Source organism: Cydia fagiglandana, chromosome 4 (assembly GCF_963556715.1).
Source record: "Cydia fagiglandana chromosome 4, ilCydFagi1.1, whole genome shotgun sequence".
NCBI classification, from domain to species: Eukaryota; Metazoa; Arthropoda; class Insecta; order Lepidoptera; family Tortricidae; genus Cydia; species Cydia fagiglandana.
Window position 1 is genome coordinate 13,436,498 of NC_085935.1, and position 11,566 is coordinate 13,448,063.

Consider the following 11,566-nt stretch of genomic DNA (forward strand, 5'->3'; position numbering starts at 1 on the left):
AAACCTTCATCAAGGCGGTTACAAACCTATCTCATCTCAGAAAACTTTAAATCCACTATCGAAAAGTCATGCACTATTTACCTAAGTTACGATTGGCGTTTTCTATCAACTATTGTGATCTAGGCACCCTGGGCATTCCGCTGTTATGTGTGATGAGCAAGAAAAAAATAGTAGATTGTACAACAAGGGCATAAAGTGACCCATTTTTACCCGAGGCAAGTTTTTAGCAAAATAGTAGACGAGGGTAAAAATGGACATTTATGCCCTTGTTGTACACTCTGCTTTTCACTTCGATTGCGAGGAAAATAAAACACATTTTCACGGCAATTTACACCACCAAATTGTCGTAAAGCGAAAGAACATAATACATAACCAATTCCCGCCAACTAACTTTTTGATTTTTTTTTTAATTTTCAACATGTGATCAGAGTTTCAGATGCTTGGTTTTCTGCCAAGTCAAACATTTTGGAGCATTTTTGAACGATAATCGACTCCTATTTTATGTGATTTACTAAATTTAATGACAGAAAATACGGATTTCTAATAAATTGTAGCAAAAATAAAATAATATAGGTAACAAGTTTTGTCATCTACACAATTTTATTGCTCAGTAAAATTGTGCAATATGTTTTAACTGTTTGGCGGTTGAGACCGATTACCTTAGTCTTAGAAGAAAATTTTACTTTTATGCTCTAGAGCATAAAATGCGATTTTATGTCGTCTACGCACGACATAAAAGTGCACTTTTTGAGCATGAGAAGTGAAAATATAATTCTTCACGTAAGAGGTTCCTTCACAATTTTTTTAATTCGCTTAATAGGGTTATACAATACAATACAATACTCTTTATTGCACACCTCACATACACGTAGTTTACAATAAATGGACAATAACATAAACAAAGACAGTAGAGGTAACAACAGGCGGTCTTATCGCTTAAGAGCGATCTCTTCCAGACAACCTTTGGGTATCGGAGACATAAGAATTAGAATATACGGTAGGTGGCGCAAAGAAAAAAATATGAAAAGTCGAATTGAATATAACTTAACAATACAAAATATTACTATAGATAAACATACTTAAATACGTATAACCATAAACATACATAGACATACATAAAAAGTATATATTAAATAAAGAAACAACAGTGTCAATATTATAAAAATGAAAAACTAAGGTAGGGAAAGGTAGTATTTCTTAAGGTTTGATTTACCAGATGAGAGATGATGATGATGATGATGATGAGATGAGTTGAGATTTTTCTTGAGGTTTGGTTATTCTGTACCAAAAGGGTAAAAACGGGACTCTATTACTAAGACTCCGTCCGCTTTCTGTCCGTCTGTCTGTCTGTCTGTCTGTCTGTCTGCCTGTCTGTCAGTCTGCCTGTCTGTCTGTCTGTCTGTCTGTCCGTCCGTCCGTCCGTCCGTCCGTCCGTCCGTCCGTCTGTCTGTCTGTCTGTCTATCTGTCTGTCATCATGCAATAACTCATATACCGTGATAGCTCGATAAGCCCCCTCCAGACTATGTGCGTGAATCGCGGCGCGACGTCGCGGAGCGAACATATCGCGAAGTTGACGTAAGACTCCACACTCGCACACTTCACGGCGATTTCGCAGTTTGGTTTGCGGCAATATGGCGGAAAAGCATCAGCTGATCGAGTTTAACTGTTAGTTATCTATGGCATCATACGTGCTTTAGCTGTTTTTCCATTTTGTTTTATTGTAAAACCGTAAAATATAGCTGCTTAATATAATATAATTATAATATAATATAATTATAATAGAATTAGTATTTATCTTGCCACAGAGGAGTCAAAATATTGTGTTAATGTGGAGTCTTGCAAATTCGCGCTTCGCGTCTCCTTTGACGCGGGCCGAAATACCGACAAAAAACGGAGAACAAGGCGCGAAGGCGAGAACAATCTGCGAAATCGACGCCACACTCGCATAGTTAACAGCTTGTGGGCATGTAAGTAATGATTTTTCACGTGTATAAGTTATACACGTGATAAGGTCTTCCTTTTATTTAGAGAACTATGATAAAATCGAATTTAAATTTATTTATTTATTTGAATTTATATAGCTTGTGGGCATGTAAGTAATGATAAAATCATTACTTACATGCCCACAAGCTGTTAACTATTGCCCACAGGAGAGAAAAATGTACAGTTCGCGCGAATTAACACGCTAGTTTTCTCTCCTGCGGGCAATAGTTAACAGCTTGTGGACATGTAAGTAATGATTTTATCATAGTTTTCTAAATAAAAGGAGGATCTTTTCACGTGTTTAAGGGTTAAATAAGAAAATTAACCTTTATAGCCCTTAACTCTTGTGTATGTCTACAGGAAAGACGTAACACAGTTTTCTGTTTGACCCAAACAGTTGTTTCTGCATAATAACCTAATATGCAATTACAAGGCGGATACCCTGTATCCAACTCTGATACACTCACTCGGATGATGTGTTAAGCAGGCCACTGACGAGCCTTCCAAATGGATGCCGTTACAATGGATTCATCCAAATAGACGACATCCTAATATTAAACATTGTACGTTTTTGACATTCACGGACCGATTTTGGATTGCAGCCACGCTATTTGGACTGTTGGCTCGTCAATGGCCACCTTTAGGTAGGTACCTAAAAGATTCTTTTCACCTCAGCAGCTCGGACAAGGGTACTTTGCTTCTTAAAAACAGTGAGCAAAATGCGATTTTGCTCACTGAGTCATTTTGTCTCACTCAGTTAGCAAAATCGCATTTTGCTCACTGAGTGAGACAAAATGTCATTCAAGTGACCTTTATAGTCAAATGTCATTTTTAACATGCGACGTCTAATACAAGTTCGATATACTTGGATTCTATTATCTCTGTCCCTCTAGGTATGTTCTCACTGCTTAGGGTGAAAAATTTTGTGTACTACACGAGATCAAAGTTATTTACATCTCGTGCGCTTTTGAATCCCTTACTACGCTCAAGATTCTAAATTAGATTCACGAGCGTAGCGAATCTACATAGAACACATACATACATACATACATACATTCTATTATAGAATCTTTCGCTTGCACGGGACTCAAAATAAGCACTCGAAGAAATATCAAATTTTGATCTCTTGTTGTACAAATAACTATAGTGCGGGAATTGAAATTTCTTTTTAAAGTATAGGTACTTTTCATATTAAAAAAATATAACTATTTAAAAAAGAAACAATATATATATTAAGTTTGACAAGACCTTTACAGAAGATCCCTTTACACTTTTGCAGTTTATTTATATTACTTACCAAGATACTTACGCAATTAACATAATTAAACGTTTATCTTTAAATTAACATAATACAGTTTTTCCTTTAGAGATACAATCCCCTAAAAATCTGCCAATTAAATAACCTTCCTGTGTTATCTTCGTAATTACTGATGGAATTTTAAATTACAGATGAGCGCTCTCCTTCCGACAAAACAAAACCGAAAAAAAAACCATTCATTGATGACAAAAAATCCTTGGAGCAGACAATAAAAAAACTTACCGCAAAAAAGGAAAAGTTTCGTTTGAGACTGAAAAAAGCATTAAAACTGTCAGAAAACAAAACTTTTCAGAATGCGTTGAGACAGTTTTCAACACTAGCTGCACTGTTCACATTCATGCAATTTCGAGAAATTGGTAAGAATAAGTTCGGGCGTAGATTTACACAACCCGAGAAGATAATGGCACTAAGTCTCTGCAAAAGAAGCCCGAGGGCATACAGATGGCTAAAAAACATTTTTGTACTTCCATCATCACTAACTTTAAACAGATAATTATCAAAAACGAATTTAAAGCCTGGCATCAATGAAAACCTATTTAACCAGTTAAAAGAAAAAATTCTAAAAATGAAACCAGACGACAAAATTTGCGTACTTTTATTCGATGAGATGTCCATTGCTCCACATTTTGATTATAACTTAAGAAAAGATTCCATTGCTGGTTTTGTCAGCAATGGAGAGCAAACAATTAAAAACATTTCGGACCATGCATTAGTATTTATGATACGTGGAGTAATGTGCAACTACAAGCAGCCCGTGGCCTACACATTTTGCTCAGGGAGCACGAACAAAGCAGAATTATCCAAACAGATTAAATGTATAATTAGGAAACTGCACACCATAGGTCTACGAGTAGTAGCAACTGTTTGACGATCTTTTTGTGAAATTCTTAGAATTTTATCTGTATAATAATCAGACATCGTAACTTTTCCAGCATTTTTGGTGCAGCGGAGTGATGTTAACAGAATTGGTATAAATAATTTAACCCTAATGGTTAATTACGTTAATATTATCCTTAATTTACCATTTTAGTTGAAATTATCTATACCAATTCTGTTAACACCACTCAGCAGCACCAAAAATGCTGAAAAATGTATGATGTCTGATAATAGTCCGATGTTATTATGGAATAATATTAACATCAATAAATTGCTCTGTTAATTAGATTAAGATAATATGTACCTAATAATAACTATTCATAAGTGCTTGTTCCTAGGCCTACATGAATAAAGCATATTTTGATTTTGACTTCAAGTTTGCTGGACATTTGGTGCGAGATACACAACACACAAAATAAAACACTGGTGATTTTTAGTTGAGCATAAACCATTTCGTATTTAGGTGGCGCACCGCAGTTCAGCATACCTCGACACATCAAAAGGCGAGCGGGAGGACAGGAGGACGCCGACACCGCAGTGGCGGTCGCGGCGCGGCGAGCGGTCGGGTCGGCTCGCCGTACGGCGAAATCAGCAGGCAGCAGTTCCGAGTCATGTGTCATGTACGGATCATCTTCATACTTACTAATAGTAGCTTTGGCTTAGAAAACAGTGTTTGATATTATTAACGGTAACGATGACGTATTACGGTTTTTGTAAAAAGGATCTAGTATTTAAAGTGGAGACAGCGATCGGACCTTTCGTTCCCATCTATGGTTGTCGCTGCTGTCGTCGCCAGTCGCTCAATGACGTGGCCAAGCCGTAAGTCCTTTATGTCAATTTCAGCATTTTAAAAATTTCTGAAATCTGGATCGACAAAAAAATCTATATTGTCATGGTATGGCATGACCAGATCGTCACAAAATTTAACGAAAATAGTCATAGGAAGACTACTAATCCAGTAAACTTGTCGAATTTTGTAACGTGGTTCTTCTGCGTCAAATCCGGTAATAGTTGCATAGAGGTTCACAATTCCTTTATTTAGTTTCGTTTATATATATTATAGTCCTTTCCGAACGACCTAGCAAATCGAATTAAAGTTCTTACATTCAACTTGGAATTCACGGGCCACACGGCTGGCTGCACTTTCGCCTTAGACTTTGTCAATGGTTGGCCAAATGTCGCAGCGCAAGTAGCAACGTGAAATCCAACATTTGACTAAATGTGTAAACCTGCAAATTCCAGAGCTCAGTCCACCTGTGGCTCCGGAGAGCACACAGTACTGCTCTGCTTTTCCTGGCCGTCCTGGGGCGCCTGTGACGTCCCGCCAAGACCTACGCGCACACTCCACCACAGCGCCGCTGCCGCGCCATGCAGAGAACGTGCCACTCTTTTTAACCAGGTCACATCAATTGGCTAATATTAAAACAAGTACCGTAAAACGGGGTCAACAGAAATCGCGGGGTGAATAGAGAAATTTTGAACTTTTTCTTTCAAGTTGTTATATTTAAAAACATACATCTCTAAAATCAAATATTTTGGAATAAGTATATAGTAGACTATTTATTCTCTACATTGATACCAAAAAAAGTTAATCAAACTGCCTAAAAGTTAGATTTTTTTGACTCTAAAGGAAGGCCTCACCGAGGTAAGAAATGAAGCCTGTCTGAACTTTGTTCTAGTGGTAAATGTAGTGACATTAACGTAGTGATAGCCTAATCCAAAGGATTAAATAATAAATATTATATGACAAGAATTACACAGATCGACCTAGTCCCACAGTAACCTCAATGAGGCTTTTGTTGTGGGTACTAGACCACGATATATATATACATAGAAACATCCATAACGAACAAATATGCATTAATGCGATAAGTTAAGTTTTCTTACCATTAAGTTATTCCTTATCGAAGAGATCGTAAACCATTGTACTGATGTGACTTTAAACCCTGACGATGGAACTGGAACTGTTTAAAGGAACCGTGGCCGTCATTTCAGGCCGTGCTGGCGAATCGAACGATCACAGTGATAAGTGTACGTAACTTTGCTATAAGATCTATAAGTACTTACTTTTTAGATTTTTTACACACAATTCAACGAAAATTTAATTATTCAATTCCACGCAAACGAAGTTGTGGGCGTCAGGTAGTCCGACATAATTATAGGCTATTATAGTAAAATGTTTTTTAAGAAATGTGTAGGGCCATCTCATCCATCACCATCAGCCACCCAACATTATAACATTTATAACATAACACAGACATCATTCAGACGTCACTAGGCTGCTGAGGAAAGAAAATAGAATAGTATGTTTTGGAAAATAATGGAACATTTCGTCTCTGTACTATATACGTATTAAAATTAAAAGTCTCGGGGATCGCACTCAGATACTTTGTGAACAATTAGTGCCAAGCGAAAACATACGCTCGTACCTCTAAGCTAAACCGAAAAAGTGGCAGATTATGATGTTGACTCCACGGTATACATAATAAGTAATAATGGGACTGGTCATCATTATCCCAAGAAAAATCGAAGAAATACAGGAGAATCCCAATTTGTAATTGCAATATGTCTAAATTCCAATTTGTAATAGCACAGCCTGGCCGTGAGCTACATTCCCAGTAAATAAATAGTTAAAAACCGGGCAAGTGCGAGTCGAACTCGCGCACGAAGGGTTCCGTACCATAAAGCAAAAAAAAACCGAAAAAAATGCAAAAAGAAAACGGTCACCCATCCAAGTACTGACCACGCCCGACGTTGCTTAACTTTGGTCAAAAATCACGTTTGCTGTATGGGAGCCCCACTTAAATCTTTATTTTATTCTGTTTTTAGTATTTGTTGTTATAGCGGCAACAGAAATACATCATCTGTGAAAATTTCAACTGTCTAGCTATCACGGTTCGTGAGATACAGCCTGGTGACAGACAGACGGACGGACGGACAGCGAAGTCTTAGTAATAGGGTCCCGTTTTACCCTTTGGGTACGGAACCCTAAAAACCATGATTACGCGAAGCAGAATTTTGAATGCACGAAACAGCGACATCTACGTGGAAACTTATCTAAATGTACGGATATTTGTTAAACTTTCAATTGTAATTTATATATAAGATACCTATTTATATTAAATCCGTGGTCTCTGCCTACCCCTCCGGGAAATAGGCGTGATTATATGTATGTATGTTATATTCAATTGTAATTTATTTTTGTAATTGTACATAAGGCCGTAGGCCCGACCTGAGGTTGTCAAGACACTTTTCCTATTGGGTCGTGTTTAAGCTCCAACTTCCCCCTCTCGTGTGACGCTTCGGGCCTTCGGCCCTACGCGGAGCTCGGCCTTCGGCCTTCGCGAGCCTCGACAATACTTAACTTTGAGTGTATAGGTACCCTAAAAAATCTACCGATCACTACCTGGTAGGTACATACCTCTGTACCTGTATTCTTTTCGTATGATGGACTTTTAAAATTACAGGTGAGCCCCATGTTTCCAACCAACAAGACAAACGAAAGAGACTGCAGGCTACACAAGTACTACTATTGGATATCTAGCAGGTCAGCTAAATTCAATTAAAGTGAATTATGAATTTGTCACTCTAATTACGCCGTAATGAGAGTAAACGAGAAAGATGCCCGCAATTAGCAAACTTCGGTGTTCGCGGTAGACCCCCAGCGCTGATTTAAATATCGTTTTATGTAAATAATTTATAATCCATGCATTAGTCTTCCTACGTCTAGAAATATATTTTTCATTAGATAGCTTTATTTTTCCACTTTGAGCTATGTGAAGTAAAATCTGCTTGAGTGTTTGATTACAGTCAACAAAATAGGTATATCTATCCATGCACCGCAATATAACAGCGATACAGGAATTGCGAACTTGTGTTAATTAAGACGAAACAGGAGCTGAGTTTTAAATATTTTAGGTAAATATACCCGTCTCGTTAACGGAAGCGGCTCCTTAAACTAGTGCGATAAGGACAAGGCGAAAAATCCTGCGTAAAAATCTCAAAAATCCAGGTTTCGTACTCGACTGTTTCCTACTCCAAAACTTAACCAATCGTAACCAAATTTGGAAATCTAAATAATTATGAAATTATCTGTGTAGGACCGTTTTGCTTTTTTGGCTAATTGATGTCAGTTTTGAATACTATGCCTCTCATTGCGGCATAGTCAATGAGGCCATTTTTGAAGGGCTCTAACGCCTTAAAAACAAAAATATCAAAAAAAGCAAAACGGTCTGACACAGATATTAACAATAATATTAATCTGTGTTGAAAAAATCATTACTCTAACATCAAAACCCACGGAGGAAACAGTCGAGTACGTTTGTATGGAGAAATGACCAATTAATTAATTTTAATTGTAACTGGTTCCCCGCGATACAGGCGTAGCCTAGTGCGGAGACCCCTGGAATATTCTGTTACGTGTTTTTATTGATAATAAAATGTATTCTTATTCTTATATTCTTACTTTTAAAATTACAGGTGATGAGCCCCATGTTTCCAACCAACAAGACAAACGAAAGAGACTGCAGGCTACACAAGTACTACTATTGGATATCTAGCAGGTCAGCTAAATTCAATTAAAGTGAATTATGAATTTGTCACTCTAATTACGCCGTAATGAGAGTAAACGAGAAAGATGCCCGCAATTAGCAAACTTCGGTGTTCGCGGTAGACCCCCAGCGCTGATTTAAATATCGTTTTAAGTAGATAATTTATAATCCATGCATTAGTCTTCCTACGTCTAGAAATATATTTTTCATTAGATAGCTTCATTGCGGCATAGTCAATGAGGCCATTTTTGAAGGGGTCTAGCGCCTTAAAAAAGAAAAATATCAAAACGGTCCGACACAGATATTGACAATATTAATCTGTGTTGAAAAAATCATTGCTCTAGCATCAAAACCCACGGAGAAAACAATCGCGTTTTCCCAGATATAAGACTTAGCTAGATCGACTTTCCGCCCCCGATAACCCCCATATAGCAAATTTCATTTAAATAACAAGAATTGCTCGTTTAAAGTTATAAGATAAGATAAGATACCGCCCATTAAATTCTATATTTTTTTTGTAAATACATAATTTACATCGCGGTCGGGGATCGAACGTGCGACGCGGGTTTAGTTATTATGTTATTAATTTTGAAATCTTTTACTAGCTTTTATTTAGTTTCACCTGTCCCGTTGTCTGTAATCAAATCTTGCAAGTTAAATTTGATCTCCACTTCCCGGTGCCGGTGATTGAGCTGAAATACAGTCAGCGATAAAAGCTTGTACCAAAAATGTAATTTTTTCCAAAAACTTATTAAAATTTGCATTTTTATTTTGATATAGAATCGTTTATTTTAACGCCCTCTTTCGACAGCTCTTAAAGTCACAATAGACCTCACCTTGCTATTATTATTATTTGTTATTAATTACTATGTACTATAGTTCGTTTTTTTTAGCAATAGAAATAAGGTAAACAATCTTGATGTGACTTTTAATTGAAAAACACATTTTAAAAATAAGTTACGGCAAATATGTAACAATTATGTATGTAATACGATCATATATGCTTTCATAAGTAATAGTTCTTAATTTACAAAACGCGCTTTTCAATCAAAAGACATGTCAAGATCGTTTACCTTCTTTCAACTTCTTTCTAATGCTAAATAAAACGAAGTATAACAATTAGTAAAGAACATTATTTATTTTGCTGAAGCATATTTTAATCTTGTTAAAACTAAAAAAGGATACAAATTGCAATCAAAATTACAAATAAAAATTAAACACAAAAAGTTCACCTTTCCTGGGAATCGAACTCAAGTCACATGCGATCACACATTTTGTTCCGAAGCAAAATGCCAGCAATATGACTGTAAATGAGGGCTAGCGTTCTTTGCTCACCAGTTGGCGCCACTGTTGATGTTGGTCCAGTAAAACAGAAGTTATCAAAATTCTTACATGGGGCTATTCATAAATTACGTCATTTCAAATTAGGGGGGGGGGTCTGGACATCGGATGACGGTAGCATGACGTAGGAGGAAACGGGGTCATTCGAAGCATGTTTTTTGGATGATTTTAGGGGGTGGGGGGGGGGGGGGGTCAAAAATCTTATTTTTCTAAATGCATATAAGTATTTTAGTTGGCACTTTTTTTTATAAGTACCACTAGTATTTATTGAGCTATAGCTATGGTTTACCATGATTATAATCAAAGATTTATCACAATTATGAATATGGAGTGAAAATAGCGATAATTAAAAGCTTGGAACCCCGAAAACTTCTATTCATTTGACATTTTGAAAGACCTCCATCTACACTAGCGCGGGTTTACTTATTAATTTTGTAATAAATATATTTTAAAATAAACACAAAAAGTTCACCTTTCCTGGGAATCGAACTCAGGTCACATGCGTTCACACATTTTGTTCCAAAAGCAAAATGCCAGCAATATGACTGTAAATTAATCTAGTTGTTTTTAGAATTTTTAGGTTATTACAATAGTGACATAATGTTTTATAACTCAATAAAATTTTCTTTGTTGCTTTTTTTTTCAGAACACAAGAAGAGTCTCAAGGCTGCAGGAGTGCACTTAAACAGCGGGCGATTTATAAATAGTTACGAAAAGTAGGTACTTAGTTCGAAAAGCTGCAGAACAATGTTACGGGCTGTGACTCCAATCTCAGGCGGTTGGTAAAGAACTTGTGCGGTGGTTTTCTAATAGAAGGCAACTGAACTTTGGGACTAAAACTAATTTAAATATTACACTTTTCTTAGTGAACATAATAAAAATGACCTTGATCCAGACAGCCTACGGACTGGGTCAGCTAGTAACTTCTTACCAATCGCCTCAGTTAGGCCTCTCACTAAAGTCCAAGAAGCAGCGAGCATGCAGGAGGGACCAAAAGTCAATGAGTACATTTTTCACTCGACGACTATTTAAGGCACATCACACACTACCTGAACCAGTACCTAATAGTAAAATGGCACCTGTCTTTTTGTATAATACCGGTTATTACATCTACCCGGGGCCCAGGGCACTCTTTGTACAGCAGTTTTCCGTTATACTTAATATCTAATAATACATAACCCTTCGTATGCCTTTGTTAAACATTTGCTACTGATTTAATAACCTACTGATATGACAAGGCATACGAAGGGTTAAGAGGAAATAGGACAACCGCTTCTTCAAACAAACGTAATCCCCATTTTGCTCTCAGGATATTGACATTATGGAAAATTATTTTTACATAATTTAATTTATACTTATTATTCTTATTAACTATTATTACTTAGCTATGCCTCTACGTATGACATTTTTCGATTTATTGGTTAATAAGTATAAGAAAAAGAAGCGAAAAACAAGTCCCCTAGGTATTTTTTTTAATGTTCCTAACACTTTTTTTAT